At 45.7% G+C, this 27091-nt stretch overlaps 1 pseudogene; it reads left to right on the forward strand.

Annotated features, from left to right (window-relative positions):
* Window positions 1–27091, forward strand: part of LOC123139283 (uncharacterized) — a 123625-nt pseudogene that overhangs the window by 74093 nt on the left and 22441 nt on the right.

Below are 27091 nucleotides of genomic sequence, written 5' to 3' on the forward strand. Positions count from 1 at the left end.
ACATAGTCCAATATGTACTTCAAATAATGTACATGGACTCCAACAACGCAGCCGAATACGAGGCCCTTCTACACGGTCTCCGGATGGAAATCTCCATGGGCATTCAACGCCTCGAGTTGCGCGGGGATTCAAACCTCGCAATATCCCAAGTAAATGGAGACTTTGACGGTAAAGATCCAAAAATGGCAGCTTACCGCAACGCCGTCCTAAAAATGTCAGCTCGGTTCGAAGGACTCGAATTCCACCATGTAGCCCGGGATAACAACCAGGCAGCAGACGTGTTGGCACGCATCGGTGCAAAACGCGATGCCGTCCCTCCAAACATCTTCCTGGAATGGCTCTTTAAGCCATCCATATTATGGGAAGAGGAGTCCGGAAATAACAATCTGGAACCAGCTGCAGCACCTAACTCAGACAATTCTGACACAATTAGCGGCTCAGCCAATGAAATAACACCTTCAGCCCACGAAATAATGGCAGTAATTGCCCCGTGGACGGAACCATTCCTAGCCAACCTAATCAAGCAGGAACTTCCCGAAGACCAAAATGAGGCTCGCTGCATAGTTCGGCGATCTAAAGCCTACAAGGTCCATGAGGGAGAACTTTATAAGAAAAGCACAACCGGAGTCCTTCAAAGGTGTATCTCCGAAGAGGAAGGGAGAAATCTCCTGGCTGAAATTCACGCCGGACTCGGCGGGCACCATGCTGCAGCCCGGGCCCTTGTAGGCAAGGCCTTCCGTACAGGATTTTATTGGCCAACAGCCCGGGCAGATGCTCAGGACTTAGTCCAACGATGCGTCGGTTGCCAGCTCTTTGCTAACCAGAGCCACATGCCACCCACCTCCCTCAAAACTATACCCATCACCTGGCCATTTGCGGTCTGGGGGCTTGACATGGTTGGACCCCTTAAAGGAGGAACCCACAAGCACAAATACTTATTGGTCATGGTGGACAAATTCACCAAATGGATTGAGGCCAAGCCGGTTAAAACGGCAGAATCCGGACCTGTGATAGACTTCATATCCGGGGTAGTACACCGTTTTGGCGTCCCCCACAGCATCATCACGGATAACGGCACGAATTTCACGGCCGACGAGGTTAAACTCTGGTGCAAAAACATGGGCATCAAGCTCGACTACGCTTCAGTCTATCACCCCCAAACCAATGGTCAAGTCGAGCGAGCAAATGGTCTAATCATGAGCGGCATCAAACCAAGACTAGTGCGGTCCCTCAAGGAATCTAACACGCACTGGGTAGAGGAGCTCGACTCCGTACTCTGGGGGCTGCGGACCACGCCAAACCGAACTACCGGATTCACACCATTTTTCATGGTATACGGCGCAGAGGCAGTTCTGCCCTGCGATATAATTCATGACTCACCTCGCATGCGCATGTACGAAGAAAGAGAAGCCGAGTTGGATCGACAGGACAGTTTGGACGCCTTAGAGGAGGAGCGGGACGTGGCAAAAGCTCGTTCCGCATTTTATCAGCAACAGGCTCGAAGACATCAAAGCAGAGAAGTACGGGCCAAAACTTACAATGTTGGCGAACTTGTTCTACGCCTGCCGGACAAGAAAAAGGACAAACTTAAGCCCAAGTGGGAAGGCCCCTTCATCATTGACCAAGTCCTGACCGGCGGAGCATACCGTCTACGTAACGCCTCTGACAACCGACTCGAGCCGAACCCATGGAACACAGCCCGTCTCCGAAGATTCTACGCCTAACGCCGGACTCAGAGTTCGTCTCACTCCTCCGTCCACCTTTTTACATTTTCACTATCTCTTGTTTCCCTCCTTCTTCCCACTTTTTTTCTTTTCAATACCTTTTATAGGCTGATTTGCGCATTGTTCGCACACACTTGATGTGCTCCTAGCACTCATTATACCTGGGGGCTTCTTTAACAGAAGCTTATTCATACGGGCTTCATGCCCAACACATGTGTCATACTTCCGCATGTACCTTTTATTCACCATTATATGCATCATATGACTTAAGCTTTGGCCAAGCTAGGTTGCCTGGCTCCTGTGCTTACCCCTATGTTCCCGATTGTTCGGCTAGGAGGTAAAGGGAGCACCTCTGCGATTCTTACTGTCGGGTCAGCCGGATGTGTACCTCAGACTGGGTGAAGCCGAAAGCTAGCGTTCTTAAGAGAATATTCGGTCGGTGACTTGAAAGATGATTTATTACTTACTTATTTATCTGCCCCCAGATGCTTTTTCTGCTATTTTCGCAGACCGGACATGCACTTTAGGGCATGCCTCCCAGGGAAAGGAACCCTTAACGGAACTATTCTCCCTGGAAGATGTTTCTTACTAACCATGTAATATAACATAGCTAGTTGGGCACTTGTCTGATAAAGCAATTATGACCCTGACGCCTTGTCTCCATGCATGCCCCGGTTCTTCTATAACTGTAAGGGTATTCGGACACACTCCGGACTGTTGGGTCCCGAGGTTGAAGCGAAAAGGTCCTCAAAGACAAACGATCTACAATCCGGCTAGAAGGCATTTTACATGTCATTTCAAATTACATCGTCAAACTGACTGATTGTACTCCTCTTCAATCCCATCTAACAGGCTGTCTAATTTACAGTCCTGTTGGGAATATTTCGCGGCCAGTTCTACTTGGCCGTACATCAAGCTCACAGGGATCTCCTTCCCATCAGGCCCCGCAGGTCCGACCTCGGCCATGTGGTTTGGGTCAGCCTTCGGGTACCGCGTCTTCACCATGCCCCAGGCCTCCCTGGCGCCTTGACGGCAGGCCGATATTTTCCACAGATGGAGGCGTCGCTGTGCTCCCTGAAGCTTCTCAGCAAGCCCTCCAAGGCCCTCGGGTAGGGAGACGGAAGGCCATAAAGCCTGAACGATGCCACTCATCGCCTGCCGAACACGTTCGAGCAGTTGCACCAGCTCGGGAAGTTGGTCACCCGTTGAACCAGGCATTTCCTCCGCAGGGCGACCTGTGAGCACATCTAAAGACACATTTCTGTCAATCGACTTCCTCGCCGAATTCTTCTTTTCAAAGGAATTTGCTCAAGCACTTACTATAAATGCCGCGACGAAGCCGCTGATTCTCCTTCATGGAGCCAGACAGCTAGGCCCGAACATCTTTCAGCTCTTCTCCTAGCTGGATGTGGGCACCTTGGAGCTTGTTCCTCTCCTGCTGCACCTTCATAAGCACCCTCTCGCCGGCCTTTAGCTGACTCAGTAGCTGTTGCTTGTCCGGATCTAGTCCGGCGCCCTCTGCAATATTATTGTCAGATTTACGCACACGTCGCACTTTGTTCATTACTTATCTTTTCGAAGTACGTCTTACCAGCGGGGGTCTCTGTGGCTCCCCCTGTGGCGGCCAGTGCGGCCTCAAGTTGGGCCTTGCACTCTTGGAGCTCCTGGGACAGGTGGGTATTCTTCTCTGTAAGATCTTGCATAATAAATGATCCTTAAATCAGTTATTTTAACTATTTTAAGTCTCGGGGGCTACTTGCATATATAACTATTAAAATTACTTACCCGTATGTCTTCCACATACTGCTCCATGGCTCTGGTTAACCCATATTGAGCGGCACAGAGGTGCGTGTTTCCCGCATCAAAGGCATTTAATGCCTCCAGGGAGAAACACACGTCACGAAGAACTGTCCAGCGACGCCTGTGATTCATGGCGCTCTCCACCTCAGACCGGGTGGCGGACAGCCTGTCGGCATCCTCCGTCGGAGGAGCGTCCGGCTCATGCCTTGTATTCGCCTCCCCTTCCGGACCATGCGTTGGAGCATGGCTGGCGGAGGCTTGATTGGCAACCTCTCCGGACACTGTCCGGCGAGCGCTCTTTCTGGAAAAGTTATGAGCATTAATATACCTCCTAGGGATCCTTCCCTTAAAAATAGCTGTGCTCCGTACCGTTGCGGCGACGTTTCGGTTCGCATCGCACTCCTCTTCCGCCTGCTTGGCCGAACTGACCCTTGTTGGTCAGCCGCCGCGGGTTCAGCTTCCCGCCTTAAAGGCACCTCCTGTGATGCACCATCAGTATAGGATGGTCAAAATTGAGCGCGGATCAAATGATGGTGTCAAGACCTCGGTCGTAGTCACCTGGGAGGCCGGAAACAAACCGGGGTGGTAAGCCGTAATGGCGACTAGGGCATTGTCCATGCTAAGTTGGTGGAACACCCCGTCAATCAGCTCCACCTTTATGTTCGGATCCTCTTCGGAGGTCGGATTAAGGGATCGTTCCGGATCCTCGGGCTGTGGAGTTAGGCTTCGTATGCCCTCCACGTCCCGGCGCAGCTCCTGCGTCGAAATCACAGATTAAGATACCTGACTTTGAAAGTATGGATCGGGTAGATGAACATCTGCTTACCCAGCTCCGAGGGTTATTCATAGAGAATCCATTCAATGGATTCGTGCGGAGGAAGTCCTCCTCCTCTCCCTTGTACAAGCTGGACAGGATCTTTGCCAGATCGGCTGCCGAGCCTGGCCCTTTGCGGCCCTGACGGATGGCGTCATCTTCCCCGTTGAAATCCCACATAGGGTGGCCCCTATATTGGAGTGGCTGCACCCCTCGCATAATGCACGTGGCCATGATTCCAATCATGGTCAATCCGGAGTGGGCCAGTAACCTAATCCGACCCATCAGATAATGGATGCTCCCATCATCTTCCCGTTGAGGGCTCCGCGGGCGCCAACTCAGGCGTTTCTTCAAGGGAGCATTGCTGAACTCGGGGAGGCCGATCCAAACTGGATCCGGCAGAGGGGCGTCCTCCATGTAGAACCATTCCGAAGGCCAGTCTTCGGACACCTTCTTCGGGGTGCCGGGTAGATATCCGGTCCCGGCGATGCGCCATATTTCGGCTCCGCCCACTTGATATATCGACCCCTCGTGAGAATGGGGTACGAGGCAAAACAATCTCTTCCACAGTGCAAAATGGGGCTCGATGCCCAGGAACAGCTCGCAAAGAGCTACGAAGCCCGCGATGTGCAAAATGGAGGCAGGTGTGAGGTGGTGAAGCTGGAGTCCGTAGAACTCCAGGAGCCCCCGGAGAAACGGATGTATGGGAAATCCGAGTCCCCTTATTAGATAAGGGACAAAGCATACCCGCTCTCCTTTGGAAGGGTTGGGGACGCTCTCCGCCTGCTTTCCACCCCTAAGGGTGGCCAGTCCGGCTCGAACCGGGACCATGAAAGCTGGGGGAAGATATCCCTCAGTTTGGAGCACCACTAGCTCGCTGTGTGGAACTGAGCATCTCCCCCAATCTCCTGGCTTAGGCCTGGGAGCGCGAGAGGAGGAGCCGCGTCGACTATCCATGGTAGAATGGATTTTTGTCAGAGGCACTTCAATGAGAACTTGTGGATGGAGGATGGTGTGAGCTGGATCTAGATCCTCGCCTCTCTTATAGGCGGCTCATTCGCACGGCTAGGGGGTAAAATGTAAAAATACCCCAGCCTTTCGCATTCATACGACACGTGGAAGAAGGCCATTATTGGGCGTAGAAGACAAGGAGCGCAACATTTATAAGGAAGCCGAACACTATTTGATAGGAACATGAAGTTTGAAGGAGAACCCGCCTTGCAACGCCGAAGACAATATACGCGCCGGACTCGTCGTCGCTGAAGCCCGGTTCGGGGGCTACTGAGGGAGTCCCGGACTAGGGGGTGTCCGGATAGCCGAACTATCATGGTCGGCCGGACTCCAAGACTATGAAGATACAAGATTGAAGACTTCGTCCCGTGTCCGGATGGGACTTTCCTTGGCGTGGAAGGCAAGCTTGGCGATACGGATATGTAAATCTCCTACCATTGTAACCGACTTTGTGTAACCCTAGCCCTCTCCGGTGTCTATATAAACCGGATGGCTTTAGTCCATAGGACAAACAACAATCATACCATAAGCTAGCTTCTAGGGTTTAGCCTCCTTGATCTCGTGGTAGATCCACTCTTGTAACACACATCATCAATATTAATCAAGCGGGACGTAGGGTTTTACCTCCATCAAGAGGGCCCGAACCTGGGTAAACATCGTGTCCCTTGTCTCCTGTTACCATCTGCCTAGACGCACAGTTCGGGACCCCCTACCCGAGATCCGCCGGTTTTGACACCGACAGCCGGTGTAGTTGCAGTGGCTATCGGCGGCAAGAAAACAGAGATGTCACGATGGTCGACGGCTATGGGAAGCAGCGCCAGGGCCCTGGACGCATCCGAAGTTGGAGCCACTATGGCGCCTGATACGTCCATTTTGCATCATGCTTTTATATCAATATTTATTGCATTATGGGTTGTTATTACACATTATATGTCAATACTTATGGATATTCTCTCTTATTTTACAAGGTTTATCATGAAGAGGGGGAATGCTGGCAGCTGGAATTCTGGCTGGAAAAGGAGCAAACATGGGAAACCTATTCTGCACTGCTCCAAAAATCCTGAAACTCCACGAAACATGTTTTTGGAATTAATAAGAATTATTGGGCAAAAGAAATACACCAGGGGGCCCACACCCTATCCAGGAGAGTGGAGGGCGCCCCCCCCCCTACTGGGTGCGCCCCCTGTCTCCTGGACCCCCTGGTGGGCCTCCAGTGTCCATCTTCTGCTATATTAGAGCTTTTACCCTGGAAAAAATTGTGGGCAAGCTTACGGGACGAAACTCCGCCACCTCGAGGCGGAACCTTGGCGGAATCAATCTAGGGCTCCGGCGGAGCTGTTTTGCCGGGGACACTTCCCTCTGGGAGGGGGAAATCATCACCAACGTCATCACCAACGATCCTCTCATCGGGAGGGGGTCAATCTCCATCAACATCTTCACCAGCACCATCTCCTCTCAAAACCCTAGTTCATCTCTTGTATCCAATCTTGTATCTAAACCACAAATTGGTACCTGTGGGTTGCTAGTAGTGTTGATTACTCCTTGTAGTTGATACTAATTGGTTTACTTGGTGGAAGATCATATGTTCAGATCCTTAATGCATATTATTACCCCTTTGATTATGAACATGAATATGCTTTGTGAGTAGTTACGTTTGTTCCTGAGGACATGGGTGAAGTCTTGCTATTAGTAATCATGTGAATTTGGTATTCGTTCGATATTTTGATGAGATGTATGTTGTCTTTTCCTCTAGTGGTGTTATGTGAATGTCGACTACATGACACTTCACCATTATTTGGGCCTAGAGGAAGGCATGGGGAAGTAATAAGTAGATGATGGGTTGCTACAGTGGCAGAAGCTTAAACCCTAGTTTATGCAATGCTTCGTTAGGGGCTGATATGGATCCATATGTTTAATGTTGTGGTTAGATTTACCTTAATACTTCTTTTGTAGTGGCGGACGCTTGCAATAGGTGTTAATCATAAGTGGGATGCTTTTCCAAGTAAGGGTAGTACCCAAGCACTGGTCCACCCACATATCAAATTATTAAAGTACCGAACGCGAATCATATGAACGTGAAGAAAACTAGCTTGACGATAATTCCCATGTGTCCTTGGGAGCTCCTTTCTCATTATTAGAAATTGTCCAGGCTTATCCTTTGCTACATAAGGGATTGGGCCACCTTGCTGCATTTATTTACTTTATTTACTTGTTACTCGTTACTATTTATCTTATCACAAAACTATCTATTACCTACAATTTCAGTGCTTGCAGAGAAAACCTTACTGAAAACCGCTTATCATTTCCTTCTGCTCCTCGTTGGGTTCGACACTCTTACTTATCGAAAGGACTATGATAGATCCCCTACACTTGTGGGTCATCAAGACTCTTTTCTAGCGCCATTGCCGGGGAGTGTAGCGCTTTTGGTGTGTGGAACTTGGTCGGGGTATCTTCACCCCGACCAGAAGAGCAAAGAGTTGCTCCTCAACCTACTAAACTTTATGAAAATATTTACTTTGAGATTCCTTCGGGTATGATAGAGAAACCGCTAGCTAATCCATTTGCAGGAGATGGAACATTGCATCCCGATTTACACCTTATCTTTCTGGATTATTTAAGCTTGCAGGTATTCCCGATGATGTTGTCAAAAGGAAGGTCTTCCCTTTATCTTTGAAGGGAGATGCATTGACATGGTATAGGCTATGTGATGATACGAGATCTTGGAATTATAAGAAATTGAAATTGGAATTTCACCAAAAGTTCTATCCTATGCATCTTGTTCATCGTGATCGTAATTACATATATAATTTCTGGCCTCGCGAAGGAGAAAGCATTTCTCATGCTTGGGGGAGGCTTAAGTCAATGTTATATTCATGCCCCAATCATGAGCTCTCTCAGGAAATGATTATTCAGAACTTTTATGCTCGGCTTTCTCTTGATAATCGCAACCTGCTCGATACTTCCTGTGCTGGTTCTTATATGCTGAAGACTATTGATTTCAAATGGGACTTATTGGAAAGAGTTAAACACAACTCTGAAGATTGGGGTTCCGATGATGGTAAGGAGTCAGGTATGACACCTAAGTTCGATTGTGTTAAATCTTTTATGGATACTGATGCTTTTCGTGGATTTAGCGCTAAGTATGGACTTGACTCTGAGATAGTAGCTTCTTTCTGTGAATCTTTTGCTACTCATGTTGATCTCCCTAAAGAGAAGTGGTTTAAATATAATCCTCCTGTTGAAGTGAAAGTAGTTGCACCTATTACAGTTGAAGAAAAGACTATCACCTATAGTGATCCTATTGTTCCTACTACTTATGTTGAGAAACCCCCATTTCCTGTTAGCATAAAAGATCATGCTAAAGCTTCGACTATTGTTCGTAAGAGTAATACTAGGACTTATACACCTCCTGAGCAAATTAATGTTGAACCTAGTATTATTGTGGTTAAAGATCTCTTGGACGATGATTTAGATGGGCATGTTATTTATTTCTGTGGTGAGACTGCTAATATTGCTAGACCAGACACTAAGATACATAGACCTGTCATAGGCATGCCTGTTATTTCTGTTAAAATAGGAGATCATTGTTATCATGGCTTATGTGATATGGGTGCTAGTGCTAGTGCGATACCCTATGATCTATATAAAGAAATTATGCACGACATTGCACCCATTAAATTAGAAGACATTGATGTTACTATTAAGCTTGCTAATAGGGATACCATTAAACCTGTTGGGATTGTTAGAGATGTTGAAGTCTTGTGTGGGAAGGTTAAATACCCTACTGATTTTCTTGTTCTTGGTTCCCCACAAGATGATTTTTGTCCCATTATTTTTGGTAGACCCTTCTTGAATACAGCTAGTGCTAAAATTTATTGTGAAAAAGATATTGTCACCGTTGGCATAGATGGTACGTCTCATGAGTTTAATTTTGCTAAGGTTTGTAGACAACCTCGTGATAGGGAACCACCTAGTAAGGATGAGATTATTGGTCTTGCTTCCATTGCTGTTCCTCCTACTGATCCGTTAGAATAATATTTGCTAGACCATGAAAACGATATGTTTATGAAGGAAATAAGGGAAATAGATGAAGTGTTCCTTAAACAGGAACCTATGCTGAAACATAACCTTCCCATTGAAATTCTTGGGGATCCCCCTCCACCCAAGGGTGATCCCATGTTTGAACTCAAACCATTACCTGATAGTCTTAAGTATGCTTATCTTGATGAAAAGGAAATATATCCTGTTAGTATTAGTCCTAACCTTTCAAAGCAAGAAGAAGAAAGATTATTGAAAACTCTGAAGAAACACCGAGCAGCTATTGGATATACTCTGGATGATCTCAAGGGCATTAGTCCCACATTATGCCAACACAAAATTACAGTGGAAAAAGATGCCAAACCAGTTAGAGATCCTCAGTGACGATTAAATCCCAAGATGAAAGAAGTGGTAAGAAAGGAGATACTAAAGCTCCTTGAGGCAGGTATTATTTATTCGGTTGCTGATAGTGAATGGGTAAGCCCTATCCATTGTGTTCCTAAAAAGGGAGGTATTACCGTTGTTCCTAATGATAAAGATGAATTGATCCCGCAAAGAATTATTACAGGTTATAGGATGGTAATTGATTTCCGTAAGTTAAATAAAGCCACTAAGAAAGATCATTACCCTTTACCTTTTATTGATCGAATGCTAGAAAGACTATCTAAACACACACATTTCTGCTTTCTAGATGGTTATTCTGGTTTCTCTCAGATACCTCTGTCAGCGAAGGATCAATCTAAAACTACTTTTACTTGCCCTTTTGGTACTTTTGCTTATAGACGTATGCCTTTTGGTTTATGTAATGCACCTGCTACCTTTCAAAGATGCATGATGGCTATATTCTCTGATTTTTTGAAAAGATTTGTGAGGTATTCATGGATGATTTCTTCGTTTATGGATCCTCTTTTGATGATTGTTTGAGCAACCTTGATCGAGTTTTGAAGATATGCGAAGACACTAGTCTCGTCCTGAATTGGGAAAAGTGTCACTTTATGGTTAATGAAGGCATTGTCTTGGGGCATAAGATTTCTAAGAGAGGTATTGAAGTTGACAAAGCCAAAGTTGATGATATTGAAAAGATGCCATGTCCCAAGGACATAAAAGGTATAAGAAGTTTCCTTGGTCATGTAGGTTCTTATATGAGGTTCATTAAGGACTTTTCTAAAATCTCTAGGCCTCTAACTAATTTATTGCAAAAAGATATTCCTTTTGTCTTTGATGATGATTGTGTAGAAGCAATTGAAATACTTAAGAAAGCTTTGATCACTGCACCTATTGTTCAGCCACCTGATTGGAATTTACCATTTGAAATTATGTGCGATGCTAGTGATTATGTTGTAGGTGCTGTTCTAGGGCAAAGAGTCGATAAGAAATTGAATGTTATCCAGTATGCTAGTAAGACTCTTGATACTGCCCTGAGAAATTATGCTACTACTGAAAAAGAATTCTTAGCAGTTGTGTTTGCATGTGATAAGTTTAGACCTTATATTGTTCATTCCAAAGTTACTATTCACACCAATCATGCTGCTATTAAATATCTTATGGAAAAGAAAGATGCTAAGCCTAGACTCATTAGATGGGTTCTCTTGCTCCAAGAATTTGATTTGCATATTATTGATAGAAAGGGAGCTGAGAACCCCATTCCAGACAACTTGTTTAGGTTAGAGAATGTTCTTGATGACCCACTGCCTATTGATGATAGCTTTCCTGATGAACAATTAGCGGTCGTTAATGCTTCTCGTACTGCTCCTTGGTATGCTGATTATGCTAATTACATTGTTGCTAAATTTATACCGCCTAGTTTCACATACCAGCAAAAAAAGTTCTTTTATGATTTAAGACATTACTTCTGGGATGACCCACACTTATATAAAGAAGGAGTAGATGGTGTTATTAGACGTTGTGTGCCTGAGCATGAACAGGAACAGATCCTACGCAAGTGTCACTCTGAATCCTATGGAGGACACCACGCTGGAGATAGAACCGCACACAAGGTACTACAATCTGGTTTTTATTGGCCTACTCTCTTCAAGGATGCTCGTAAGTTTGTCTTATCTTGTGATGAATGCCAAAGAATAGGTAACATTAGTAGACGTCAAGAAATGCCTATGAATTACTCTCTTGTTATTGAACCGTTTGATGTTTGGGGCTTTGATTATATGGGGCCTTTTCCTGTCTCTAACGGTTATACACATATTTTAGTTGCTATTGATTACGTTACTAAGTGGGTAGAAGCTATTCCAACTAGTAGTGCTGATCATAACACTTCTATTAAAATGCTTAAAGAAGTTATTTTTCCGAGGTTTGGAGTCCCTAGATATCTTATGACTGATGGTGGTTCACATTTTATTCATGGTGCTTTCTGTAAAATGTTGCTAAGTATGATGTCAATCATAGAATCGCATCTCCTTATCATCCGCAGTCTAGTGGTCAAGTAGAATTGAGCAATAGAGAGCTCAAATTTATTTTGCAAAAGACTGTGAATAGATCTAGAAAGAATTGGTCCAAAAAACTTGATGATGCATTATGGGCCTATAGAACCGCGTACAAAAATCCTATGGGTATGTCTCCATATAAGATGGTTTATGGAAAAGCGTGTCATTTACCTCTTGAACTTGAACATAAAGCATATTGGGCTATTAAAGAGCTCAACTATGACTTCAAACTTGCCGGTGAGAAGAGGTTGTTTGATATTAGCTCACTTGATGAATGGAGAACCCAAGCCTATGAGAATGCCAAGTTATTCAAAGAAAAAGTCAAACGCTAGCATGATAAAAGGATACAAAAGTGTGAGTTTAACGTAGGAGATTATGTGTTATTATTCAACTCTCGTTTAAGATTTTTTGCAGGAAACTTCTCTCAAAATGGGAAGGTCCTTACATTATTGAGGAGGTCTATCGTTCTGGTGCCATAAAAATCAACAACTTCGAAGGCACGAGTCCGAGGGTGGTAAATGGTCAAATAATTAAACATCATATTTCAGGTAATCCTATCAATGTTGAAACTAATATTATTGAAAACCCCGGAGGAATACATAAGGGACACTTTCCAGAACGTTCCAGACTCCGAAAAGGAATAGGTATGTGGTACGGTAAGTAAACCAACTCCAAAAGAACTCCAATGGCAATTTTTATCAGTTTTGGAATATTTAAGAATTTTAGGAAGAAAGAAGTAGTCCGAAAGGGACACGAGGCCCCCACGAGAGTGGAGGGCGTGCCCACCCTTACTGGGCGCGCCCCCCTGTCTCGTGGGCACCTCGTGTGCCTCCTGGACTCTATTTTCTTGCATGTTACATATTTTGGTCGGTAAAAATTCCTTATATATACTCCCGAAGGTTATGACCACCGTATCACGCAATTATCCTTTGTTTTCGTTTCGAGCTATTTCTGTTGCAGAGTTCGAGCACTATGACGTCACCCTCCTCCAACAACGAAGACAAGGATGCTTGGCCATTGAAGATAGAGCTAAAAAGAGAAGAACCGGATAAGATCAACAAGGATGAAGGGATCAAAAAGGTCATGGAGATCCAAGCTCCGGTGGTGAAAGAAGAAGACATCCCTCAACCTTTACCTAACATCTTTACTCCAACAGAGATTGAAGCTTTCAAGATGATTGAGTTAGCTCGCATACAGAACAAGTATCTCACACAGGAGAATATTCTGTTGAAGGATCATGTCGCCGGACTCAAGGGCATTATCCGCAAGTTGGAGGAGCTTTTACGCTCAATGTGCGATTATCCACCGTCATCATCACCACCTCCATCACCTCCGAGGACATAATCACATGGTTATGGGCACTCCCCTTGGCAACTGCCAAGCTTGGGGGAGGTGCCCCGGTATCGTATCACCATCACACTCCTATCTTTACCATTTTATTTAGTTCGATCCTTTTAGTAGTATCCTGATCTAGTAGATTGAAGTTTTGATATTAAGTAGTTTTGAGTTTTGCATTGTGATCTCTTTTTGAAATCGAGTCCGTGAGCTATCTATAATAAAGATTAGTGTTGAGTCAGGGGCTTTGCTAAGTTGCTATGATCTTGAGAAAGTAGAAAGAATAAAAGAGTTCATATTGATCTTATGGATAGTGATGACTTCACACATAGAAAGTATGAGGCATAAAAGTTGTTGAGAGTTGATGAACGTAGTTTTGGTCATCGTTGCAATTAATAGGAAGTGATAAGGAAAGAGGGGTTCACATACAAATATATTATCTTGGACACCTTTTATAATTGGGAGCACTCATTAAGTATGACATGCTAAAAGAGTTGACGTTGGACAAGGAAGACAACGTAATGGTTTATGTTTTCGCGCATCTCAGTCAGAGTATATTGTCATTGACCTTCCAAATATGTTGAGTTTGCCTTTCCCCCTCATGCTAGCCAAATTCCTTGCACCAAGTAGAGATACTACTTGTGCTTCCAAATATCCTTAAACCCAGTTTTGCCATGAGAGTCCACCATACCTACCTATGGATTGAGTAAGATCCTTCAAGTAAGTTGTCATGTTGCAAGCAATAAAAATTGCTATCTAAATATGTATGACTTATTAGTGCAGAGAAAATAAGCTTTGTACGATCTTGTTGTGGAAGTAATAAAAGCGACGGACTTCATAATAAAGGTCCACATACAAGGGCAATATAAAGTGACATTCTTTTGCATTAAGATTTTGTGCATCAACCCTAAACGCACATGACAACCTCTGCTTCCCTCTATGAAGGGCCTATCTTTTACTTTATGTTTTTACTTTATGCTTGAGTCAAGGTGATCCTCACCTTTCTCTTTTTCATTTTATCCTTTGGCAAGCTCCTCGTGTTTGAAAGATCGTGATATTTATATCCAATTGGATGTTAGTTAGCATGGGCTATTATTGTTGACATCACCTAAAGGTGAATACGTTGGGAGGAAACACAATAAGCCCCTATCTTTATCAGTGTCCGGCTGAAACTCCATAACCACAAGTATTGCGTGAGTGTTAGCAATTATTGAAGACTACAAGATAGTTGAGTATGTGAATTTGCTGAAAAGCTCTTTTGTTGACTCTTTCCGATGTTATGATAAATTGCAAGTGCTTCAATGACTGAGATTATAGTTTGTTAGTTCTCAATGAAGTTTTTGAACCATACTTGACATTGTGAATTGATTGTTACCTGAGCATAAGAAATCATATGATAAAATCTATATATGTTGCTGTTATAAGAATGATCATGATGCCCTCATGTTCGTATTTTATTTTTATCGACACCTCTATCTCTAAACACGTGGACATATTTTTCGATATCGGCTTCAGCTTGAGGACAAGCGAGGTCTAAGCTTGGGGGAGTTGATACGTCCATTTTGCATCATGCTTTTATATCAATATTTATTGCATTATGGGTTGTTATTACACATTATATCTCAATACTTATGGCTATTCTCTCTTATTTTACAAGGTTTATCATGAAGAGGGGGAATGCCAACAGCTGGAATTCTGGCTGGAAAAGGAGCAAACATGGGAAACCTATTCTGCACTGCTCCAAAAATCCTGAAACTCCACGAAACATGTTTTTGGAATTAATAAGAATTATTGGGCGAAAGAAATACACCAGGGGGCCCACACCCTATCCAGGAGAGTGGAGGGCGCCCCCCCCCCTACTGGGCGCGCCCCCTGTGTCCTGAACCCCCTGGTGGGCCTCCGGTGTCCATCTTCTGCTATATTAGAGATTTTACCCTGGAAAAAATCGTGGGCAAGCTTACGGGACGAAACTCCACCGCCATGAGGCGGAACCTTGGCGGAATCAATCTAGGGCTCCGGCGGAGCTGTTCTGCTGGGGACACTTCCCTTCGGGAGGGGGAAATCTGTTGGGGAATGTTGCAGAAAATTAAAAAATTTCCTACGGTTTCACCAAGATCCATCTATGAGTTCATCTAAGCAACGAGTCTAGGGAGAGAGTTTGCATCTACATACCACTTGTAGATCGCGTGCGGAAGCTTGCAAGGTGATGATGTAGTTGTACTCGACGTGATCCAAATCACCGATGACCAGCGCCGAACGGACGGCACCTCCGCGTTCAACACACGTACGGGACGGGAGACGTCTCCTCCTTCTTGATCCAGCAAGGGGGAAGGAGAGGTTGATGAAGATCCAGCAGCACGACGGCGTGGTGGTGGATGCAGGGCGTCACAGCAGCAGGGCTTCGCCGAGACTACGAGGGAGAGACGTAACGGGGGGAGGTGGAGGCGCCAGGGGCTGGTGTATGAAGTCCCTCCTCTCCCCCACTATATATAGGGGTGCCAGGGGGGGCGCCGGCCCTAGTAGATGAGATCTACTAGGGGGGGCGGCGGCCTAGGGGAGGTTTCCCTCCCCCCCAAGGCACCTAGGGGTGCCTTCCACCACTAGGACTCCTCCTAGGGGGAAACCCTAGGCGCATGGGCCTATAGGGGCTGGTGCCCTTGGCCCATGATGGCCAAGGCGCACCCCCTACAGCCCATGTGGCCCCCCAGGACAGGTGGCCCCACCCGGTGGACCCCCGGGACCCTTCCGGTGGTCCCGATACAATACCGATAACCCCGAAACTTGTCCCGATGCCCGAAATAGCACTTCCTATATATAATTCTTTACCTCCGGACCATTCCGGAACTCCTCGTGACGTCCGGGATCTCATCCGGGACTCCGAACAACATTCGGGTTTCTGCATATCCATATCTTCATAACCCTAGCGTCACCGAACCTTAAGTGTGTAGACCCTACGGGTTCGGGAGACATGCAGACATGACCGAGACGCTCTCAGTCAATAACCATCAGCGGGATCTGGATACCCATGATGGCTCCCACATGCTCCTCGATGTTGTCATCGGATGAACCACGATGTCGAGGATTCGATCAAACCCTGTATGCAATTCCCTTTGTCAATCGGTACGTTACTTGCCCGAGACTCGATCGTCGGTATCCCAATACCTTGTTCAGTCTCGTTACCGGCAAGTCACTTTACTCGTACCGTAATGCATGATCCCGTGTCCAACACCTTGGTCACATTGAGCTCAATATGATGATGCATTACCGAGTGGGCCCAGAGATACCTCTCCGTCATACGGAGTGACAAATCCCAGTCTCGATCCGTGTCAACCCAACAACTACTTTCGGAGATACCTGTAATGCACCTTTATATTCACCCAGTTACGTTGTGACGTTTGATACACCCAAGGCACTCTTACGGTATCCGGGAGTTACACGATCTCATGGTCGAAGGAAGAGATACTTGACACTTGCAAAGCTCTAGCAAAACGAACTACACGATCTTTTATGCTATGCTTAGGATTGGGTCTTGTCCATCACATCATTCTCCTAATGATGTGATCCCGTTATCAACGACATCCAATGTCCATAGTCAGGAAACCATGACTATCTGTTGATCACAACGAGCTGGTCAACTAGAGGCTTACCAGGGACATAGTGTGGTCTAAGTATTCACACATGTATTATGATTTCCGGATAATACAGTTATAGCATGAATAAAAGACAATTATCATGAACAATGAAATATAATAATACTTTTATTATTGCCTCTAGGGCATATTTCCAACAGTCTCCCACTTGCACTAGAGTCACCAATCTAGTTACATTGTGATGAATCGAACACCCATAGAGTTTTGGTGTTGATCATGTTTTGCACGCGAGAGAGGTTTAGTCAGCGGATCTGCGACATTCAGATCCGTGTGCACTTTGCAAATCTCTATGTCTCCATCTTGAACATTTTCACGGATGGAGTTGAAACGACGCTTGATGTGCCTGGTCTTCTTGTGAAACCTGGGCTCCTTTGCGAGGGCAATAGCTCCAGTGTTGTCACAGAAGAGTTTGATCGGCCCCGACGCATTGGGTATGACTCCTAGGTTGGTGATGAACTCCTTCACCCAAATCACTTCATGTGCTGCCTCCGAGGCTGCCATGTACTCCACTTCACACGTAGATCCCGCCACGACGCTCTGCTTGCAGCTGCACCAGCTTACTGCTCCACCATTCAACATATACACGTATCCGGTTTGTGACTTAGAGTCATCCAGATCTGAGTCGAAGCTAGCGTCGACGTAACCCTTTACGACGAGCTCTTCGTCTCCTCCATAAACGAGAAACATGTCCTTTGTCCTTTTCAGGTACTTCAGGATATTCTTGACCGCTGTCCAGTGTTCCTTGCCGGGATTACTTTGGTATCTTGCTACCAAACTTACGGCAAGGTTTACATCAGGTCTGGTACACAGCATGGCATACATAATAGATCCTATGGCTGAAGCATAGGGGATGACACTCATCTCTTCTTTATCTTTTGCCGTGGTCGGTGACTGAGCTGAGCTCAGTCTCATACCTTGTAACATAGGCAAGAACCCCTTCTTGGACTGATCCATTCTAAATCTCTTCAAAATCTTATCAAGGTATGTGCTTTGTGAAAGACCTATGAGGCGTCTCGATCTATCTCTATAGATCTTGATGCCTAATATATAAGCAGCTTCTCCAAGGTCCTTCATTGAAAAACACTTATTCAAGTAGGCCTTAATGCTGTCCAGAAATTCTATATTATTTCCCATCAGGAGTATGTCATCTACATATAATATGAGAAATGCTACAGAGCTCCCACTCACTTTCTTGTAAACGCAGGCTTCTCCATAAGTCTGCATAAACCCAAACGCTTTGATCATCTCATCAAAGCGAATGTTCCAACTCCGAGATGCTTGCACCAGTCCATAAATGGATCGCTGGAGCTTGCATACTTTGTTAGCATTCAGAGGATCGACAAAACCTTCCGGCTGCATCATATACAGTTCTTCCTTAAGATGCCCGTTAAGGAATGCTGTTTTGACGTCCATCTGCCATATCTCATAATCATAGTATGCGGCAATTGCTAACATGATTCGGACGGACTTTAGCTTCGCTACGGGAGAGAATGTCTCGTCGTAGTCAATCCCTTGAACCTGTCGATAACCCTTAGCGACAAGTCGAGCTTTATAGATGGTAACATTACCATCCGCGTCCGTCTTCTTCTTAAAGATCCATTTGTTTTCTATCGCTCGCCGATCATCGGGCAAGTCTGTCAAAGTCCATACTTTGTTTTCATACATGGATTCTATCTCGGATTTCATGGCTTCAAGCCATTTGTTGGAATTCGGGCCCGCCATTGCTTCTTCATAGTTCGAAGGTTCATTGTTGTCTAACAACATGATTTCCAGGATAGGGTTGCCGTACCACTCTGGTGCGGAACGTGTCCTTGTGGACCTACGAAGTTCAGCAGTAACTTGATCCGAAGTACCTTGATCATTATCATGGTTTTCCTCTTCAGTTGGTGTGGGCATCACAGGAACGGTTTCCTGTGCTGCATCACTATCCCGCTCAAGAGGTAGTACTTCATCGAGTTCTACTTTCCTCCCACTTACTTCTTTCGAGAGAAACTCTTTTTCCAGAAAGCATCCGTTCTTGGCAACAAAGACCTTGCCTTCGGATCTTAAGTAGAAGGTATACCCTACAGTTTCCTTAGGGTATCCTATGAATACGCATTTTTCCGACTTGGGTTCGAGCTTTTCAGGTTGAAGTTTCTTGACATAAGCTTCGCATCCCCAAACTTTTAGAAACGACAGCTTAGGTTTCTTTCCAAACCATAATTCATACGGTGTCGTCTCAACGGATTTAGACGGTGCCCTATTTAAAGTGAATGTAGCTGTCTCTAGAGCGTATCCCCAAAATGATAGCGGTAAATCGGTAAGAGACATCATAGACCGCACCATATCCAATAGAGTGCGATTACGACGTTCGGACACACCGTTTCGCTGAGGTGTTCCAGGCGGCGTGAGCTGTGAAACGATTCCACATTTCTTTAAGTGTGTACCAAATTCGTGACTTAAGTATTCTCCTCCACGATCTGATCGTAAGAATTTTATCTTTCGGTCACGTTGATTCTCCACCTCATTCTGAAATTCCTTGAACTTTTCAAAGGTCTCAGACTTGTGTTTCATTAAGTAGACAAACCCATATCTACTCAAGTCATCTGTGAGAGTGAGAACATAACGATATCCTCCGCGAGCCTCAACGCTCATTGGACCGCACACATCGGTATGTATGATTTTCAACAAGTTGGTTGCTCGCTCTATTGTTCCGGAGAACGGAGTCTTGGTCATTTTGCCCAAGAGGCATGGTTCGCATGTGTCAAACGATTCATAATCAAGAGACTCTAAAAGTCCATCGGCATGGAGCTTCTTCATGCGCTTGACACCAATGTGACCAAGGCGGCAGTGCCACAAGTATGTGGGACTATCGTTATCAACTTTAAATCTTTTGGCATCTACACTATGAACATGTGTAATATTACGCTCGAGATTCATTAAGAATAAACCATTGACCATCGGAGCATGACCATAAAACATATCTCTCATATAAATCGAACAACCATTATTCTCAGACTTAAATGAGTAGCCATCTCGTATCAAACGAGATCCTGATACAATGTTCATGCTCAAACTTGGCACTAAATAACAATTATTAAGGTTCAAAACTAATCCCGTAGGTAAATGTAGAGGCAGCATGCCGACGGCGATCACATCGACTCTGGAACCATTCCCGACGCGCATCGTCACCTCGTCCTTCGCCAGTCTCTGTTTATTCCGCAGCTCCTGCTGTGAGTTACAAATATGAGCAACGGCACCGGTATCAAATACCCAGGAGTTACTACGAGTACTGGTAAGGTACACATCAATCACATGTATATCAAATATACCTTTGGTGTTGCCGGCCTTCTTATCCGCTAAGTATTTGGGGCAGTTCCGCTTCCAGTGACCCTTCCCCTTGCAATAAAAGCACTCAGTCTCAGGCTTGGGTCCATTCTTTGACTTCTTCCCGGTAACTGGCTTACCAGGCGCGGCAACATCTTTGCCGTCATTCTTGAAGTTCTTCTTACCCTTGCCCTTCTTGAACTTAGTGGTCTTATTGACCATCAACACTTGATGTTCTTTCTTGATTTCAGCCTCTGCTGACTTCAGCATCGAGAACACTTCAGGAATGGTCTTTTCCATTCCCTGCATGTTGTAGTTCATCACAAAGCTCTTGTAGCTTGGTGGGAGCGACTGGAGGATTCTGTCAATGACCGCCTCATCTGGGAGGTTAATGTTCAGCTGGGTCATACGGTTGTGCAACCCAGACATCTTCAGGATGTGCTCACTGACAGAACTGTTCTCCTCCATCTTACAACTGTAGAACTTGTCGGAGACATCATATCTCTCGACCCGGGCATGAGCTTGAAAAACTAGTTTCAGCTCTTCGAACATCTCATATGCTCCGTGATGCTCAAAACGCTTTTGGATCCCCGGTTCTAAGCTGTAAAGCATGCCGCACTGAACGAGGGAGTAATCATCAGCGCGAGACTGCCAAGCATTCATAATGTCTTGGTTCTCTGGGACGGGAGTGTCACCTAGCGGTCCTTCTAGGACATATTGTTTCCTGGCAGCTATGAGGATGATCCTCAGGTTCCGGACCCAGTCCGTATAGTTGCTGCCATCATCTTTCAGCTTGGTTTTCTCTAGGAACGCGTTGAAGTTCATGTTGACATTAGCGTTGGCCATTGATCTACAAGACATATTTGCAAAGGTTTTAGACTAAGTTCATGATAATAAAGTTCTAATCAAATTATGAACTCCCACTTAGATTAGACATCCCTTTAGGCATCTAAGTGTTACACGATCCGAGTCGACTAGCCCGTGTCCGATCATCACGTGAGACGGACTAGTCATCGTCGGTGAACATTTTCATGTTGATCGTATCTTCCATACGACTCATGTTCGACCTTTCGGTCTCCGTGTTCCGAGGCCATGTCTGCACATGCTAGGCTCGTCAAGTTAACCCTAAGTGTTTTCGCTGTGTAAAACTGTCTTACACCCGTTGTATGTGAACGTAAGAATCCATCACACCCGATCATCACGTGGTGCTTAGAAACGACGAACTGTAGCAACGGTGCACAGTTAGGGGAGAACACTTCTTGAAATTTTATAAGGGATCATCTTATTTACTACCGTCGTCCTAAGTAAACAAGATGCATAATACATAATAAACATCACATGCAATTATATAGTTGTGACATGATATGGCCAATATCATATAGCTCCATTGATCTTCATCTTCGGGGCTCCATGATCATCTTGTCACCGGCTTGACACCATGATCTCCATCATCATGATCTCTATCATCGTGTCCTCATGAAGTTGTCACGCCAACGACTACTTCTACTTCTATGACTAACGTTTAGCAATAAAGTAAAGTAGTTTACATGACGTTATTCAATGACACGCAGGTCATACAAAAAATAATAACAACTCCTATGGCTCCTGCCGGTTGTCATACTCATGGACATGCAAGTCGTGAATCCTATTACAAAGAACATGATCTCATACATCACAATTCATCATTCATCACAACTTCTGGCCATATCACATCACATGATCAATCGCTGCAAAAACAAGTTAGACGTCCTCTAATTGTTGTTGCATCTTTTACGTGGCTGCAATTGGGTTCTAGCAAGAACGTTTTCTTACCTACGAATCACCACAACGTGATTTTGTCAACTTCTATTTACCCTTCATAAGGGCCCTGTTCATCGATTCCGCTCCAACTAAGGTGGGAGAGACAGACACCCGCCAGCCACCTTATGCAACTTGTGCATGTCAGTCGGTGGAACCGGTCTCACGTAAGAGTACGTGTAAGGTTGGTCCGGGCCGCTTCATCCCACAATACCGTTGAGCAAGAAAAGACTAGTAGAGGCAAGTAAGATGACAAAATCCACGCCCACAACAAAGTTGTGTTCTACTCGTGCAAAGAGAACTACGCATAGACCTAGCTCTGATACCACTGTTGGGGAACGTTGCAGAAAATTAAAATTTTTCCTACGGTTTCACCAAGATCCATCTATGAGTTCATCTAAGCAACGAGTCTAGGGAGAGAGTTTGCATCTACATACCACTTGTAGATCGCGTGCGGAAGCTTGCAAGGTGATGATGTAGTCGTACTCGACGTGATCCAAATCACCGATGACCAGCGCCGAACGGACGGCACCTCCGCGTTCAACACACGTACGGGACGGGAGACGTCTCCTCCTTCTTGATCCAGCAAGGGGGAAGGAGAGGTTGATGAAGATCCAGCAGCACGACGGTGTGGTGGTGGATGCAGGGCGTCATAGCAGCAGGGCTTCGCCGAGACTACGAGGGAGAGACGTAACGGGGGGAGGTGGAGGCGCCAGGGGCTGGTGTATGAAGTCCCTCCTCTCCCCCACTATATATAGGGGTGCCAGGGGGGGCGCCGGCCCTAGTAGATGAGATCTACTAGGGGGGCGGCGGCCTAGGGGAGGTTTCCCTCCCCCCCCCCAAGGCACCTAGGGGTGCCTTCCACCACTAGGACTCCTCCTAGGGGGAAACCCTAGGCGCATGGGCCTATAGGGGCTGGTGCCCTTGGCCCATGATGGCCAAGGCGCACCCCCTACAGCCCATGTGGCCCCCCGGGACAGGTGGCCCCACCCGGTGGACCCTCGGGACCCTTCCGGTGGTCCCGGTACAATACCGATAACCCCGAAACTTGTCCCGATGCCCGAAATAGCACTTCCTATATATAATTCTTTACCTCCGGACCATTCTGGAACTCCTCGTGACGTCCGGGATCTCATCCGGGACTCCGAACAACATTCGGGTTTCTGCATATCCATATCTTCATAACCCTAGCGTCACCGAACCTTAAGTGTGTAGACCCTACGGGTTCGGGAGACATGCAGACATGACCGAGACGCTCTCAGTCAATAACCATCAGCGGGATCTGGATACCCATGATGGCTCCCACATGCTCCTCGATGTTGTCATCGGATGAACCACGATGTCGAGGATTCGATCAAACCCTGTATGCAATTCCCTTTGTCAATCGGTACGTTACTTGCCCGAGACTCGATCGTCGGTATCCCAATACATTGTTCAGTCTCGTTACCGGCAAGTCACTTTACTCGTACCGTAATGCATGATCCCGTGTCCAACACCTTGGTCACATTGAGCTCAATATGATGATGCATTACCGAGTGGGCCCAGAGATACCTCTCCGTCATACGGAGTGACAAATCCCAGTCTCGATCCGTGTCAACCCAACAGCTACTTTCGGAGATACCTGTAATGCACCTTTATAGTCACCTAGTTACGTTGTGACGTTTGATACACCCAAGGAACTCTTACGGTATCCGGGAGTTACACGATCTCATGGTCGAAGGAAGAGATACTTGACACTTGCAAAGCTCTAGCAAAACGAACTACACGATCTTTTATGCTATGCTTAGGATTGGGTCTTGTCCATCACATCTTTCTCCTAATGATGTGATCCCGTTATCAACGACATCCAATGTCCATAGTCAGGAAACCATGACTATCTGTTGATCACAACGAGCTGGTCAACTAGAGGCTTACCAGGGACATAGTGTGGTCTAAGTATTCACACGTGTATTATGATTTCCGGATAATACAGTTATAGAATGAATAAAAGACAATTATCATGAACAATGAAATATAATAATACTTTTATTATTGCCTCTAGGGCATATTTCCAACAAAATCATCACCAACGTCATCACCAATTATCCTCTCATTGGGAGGGGGTCAATCTCCATCAACATCTTCACCAGCACCATCTCCTCTCAAAACCCTAGTTCATCTCTTGTATCCAATCTTATATCAAAACCACAAATTGGTACCTGTGGGTTGCTAGTAGTGTTGATTACTCCTTGTAGTTGATGCTAATTGGTTTACTTGGTGGAAGATCATATGTTTAGATCCTTAATGCATATTATTACCCCTCTGATTATGAACATGAATATGCTTTTTGAGTAGTTATGTTTGTTCCTGAGGACATGGGTGAAGTCTTGCTATTAGTAGTCATGTGAATTTGGTATTCGTTCGATATTTTGATGAGATGTATGTTGTCTTTTCTTCTAGTGGTGTTATGTGAACGTCGACTACATGACACTTCACCATTATTTGGGCCTAGAGGAAGGCATGGGGAAGTAATAAGTAGATGATGGGTTGCTACAGTGGTAGAAGCTTAAACCCTAGTTTATACGTTGCTTCGTTAGGGGCTGATATGGATCCATATGTTTAATGGTGTGGTTAGCTTTACCTTAATACTTCTTTTGTAGTTGCGGACGCTTGCAATAGGGGTTAATCATAAGTGGGATGCTTGTCCAAGTAAGGGCAGTACCCAAGCACTGGTCCACCCACATATCAAATTATCAAAGTACCGAACGTGAATCATATGAACGTGAAGAAAACTAGCTTGACGATAATTCCCATGTGTCCTCGGGAGCTCCTTTCTCGTTATTAGAAATTGTCCAGGCTTATCCTTTGCTACATAAGGGATTGAGCCACCTTGCTGCACTTTATTTACTTTATTTACTTGTTACTCGTTACTATTTATCTTATCACCAAACTATCTATTACCTACAATTTCAGTGCTTGCAGAGAAAACCTTACTGAAAACCGCTTATCATTTCCTTCTGCTCCTCGTTGGGTTCGACACTCTTACTTATCGAAAGGACTACGATAGATCCCCTACATTTGTGGGTCATCAGCGTCGTGCACAACGGCGGGGGTGAATCGGCTCCAGTACGGTTCACGCGGCCGTCGTCGAGGCAGCTCCGGCAACACGGAGTAAGAGGCACACGGCCCAGTGCACGACGGCAAACAGACAACGTCTCCTGCATTTGGGAGGAGGGCGGCGGTGAATTTGGTGCGGTGGGGGGCGCCATGGAGGAGGGGCTGAGGTTTTGCGTCTGGGGAGAAGGGAGCTTCCTGGGAGAAGGTGATTTGGCGCCCACGATGTATAAATAGGGAATTGGGAGGGGGGACCATGTCTTACGGACGCATTTGACCAAAATGTGGGGGAAGTTATAGTTCTACCCCTGCCTTTAGGCTTCTGGGCTTGGGTCTGTGTACTGATGGGCGGCGATAGTGGAGTAACTTTGCTTCTCCCAAATAGTGGGCGCGAGCGATTACGGGCGAGGAGGGCGTGTTTTGAAATAGTGGGCGCGAGCGATTTCGGGCGGGGAAGGCGTGTTTTGAAATAGTGAGCGCGAGCGATTTTGGGCGAGGAGGGCGTGTTTTGAAATAGTGGGCGCGAGCGATTTCGGGCGAGGAGGGCGTGTTTTGAAATAGTCGGCGCGAGCGATTTCGGGCAAGAAGAGGGTGTTTTGCCGCCCATGGTTTATGAATTATTCGGCACCTGTCATGTCGGCCGAGGAGAAGGCGCGTTTGGATGAAGTTACGAATCTACCCTCAATGTAGAACGGGCCAATTGATGCGTGTCCCACATAGGCCGGTAATTTTGCGTCTCCCATTTATTTGCTCGGGCGAATTCCACCGAGCAGAGGGTGTTTAGCAGTTCGTTCAAATTTTGGGAGAACGAGCATCCACGTCTACCTTACCAAGTCAATTCGAATGAAATTTTGAAATATTACCTTGCCACTTCTTTTTTAGATGGTGAGATGATGCTCAGGACTAATGTGTTTTTACATGCTCGTTGCTAACGATTTACTATATGACAAATAGTTGACCCACCCAAAAACGGGAATCAAGCCCAAAATGAAATATCTCGATTCAATGAAATAGCCCTTTCACCAGGTCAAAATAGTGAACAAATCCAAAATTGAACACCTCAATTGAGTAGCATGTTGTACAGTATTATAATACTCCATGAACATGTTGAAAGTTAAATTAATGAACTTGTTTGATACGCATATCTCTGTTCATGTGTGGATTGCAGACAACATGTTATCCAGTTCAAATATTTGAATGAAAATTTATATCGAAACATGGTTTATATCAGTCTTTGATGCATAAACGCGACCTCCCCCTCTCCTGGACTCTTGTTCTCTCTCTCTCTCTCTCCGACAATCTTCAATTCTATCGCACGCATCCGAACACAAACCTTGTCGGTCCCTCTCTCTCTCTGTGTGGGGGGCTTCTAGTTCGCATGCACACTCCATGTGTAGGTCTCTCTGGCACACTATGTATGATTCTCTAGTCCAAGCTAAATATCTTGGGTGCACTCATCGTACGCACACAAATTGCCTGGCTCGTTGCCCGTATCTCTTTCACGCACCACTCTGTTGTCTCAGAGCTCTTCCCTCTCTCTCTCTCTCTCCCTCTCTCTCTCTCCCTCCCTCTCTCTCTCTCCATCTCCCTGGGTCACACATACACATGCATATCTCACTCGCACTCGATAGACCCATCTAAAACTCTTTCTCTCCCTCGTTCTCTCTCCATCTCACACGCACACACACATAATCTCATGCCTATCCAAGTATGATTGTCTCTCACTCAGTTGTAGGCACACACACATAGCCCCCCCCCCTATATGTATATGACTAATTCTTAGTCTCCATCACAAACATGTGCATTGTCTCTTCCCCTCACTTGGTCTATCTCGATTTCTCTTGGGGCATCTTTCTATCGCACACACACCTCGTCCCTCGATCTCCCACCCATATAGTCCCCTCACGATCTCGAGGGGATCTCTTTATCACAAACACACCCTCTCTCCCTCCCCATGCATCCATATTCTCCATGTGTCCCTCTCGACCTTTGCCCCTTGTTGGCCAGACCTCTATTGGACATGTGCTATAGGGGTGTCTCTCTTCGTTGCAAACAATCACACACTAGCTATCTTCGTGTATCCCC

This window comes from Triticum aestivum, chromosome 6B (genome assembly GCF_018294505.1).
Source record: "Triticum aestivum cultivar Chinese Spring chromosome 6B, IWGSC CS RefSeq v2.1, whole genome shotgun sequence".
Classification (NCBI taxonomy): domain Eukaryota; kingdom Viridiplantae; phylum Streptophyta; class Magnoliopsida; order Poales; family Poaceae; genus Triticum; species Triticum aestivum.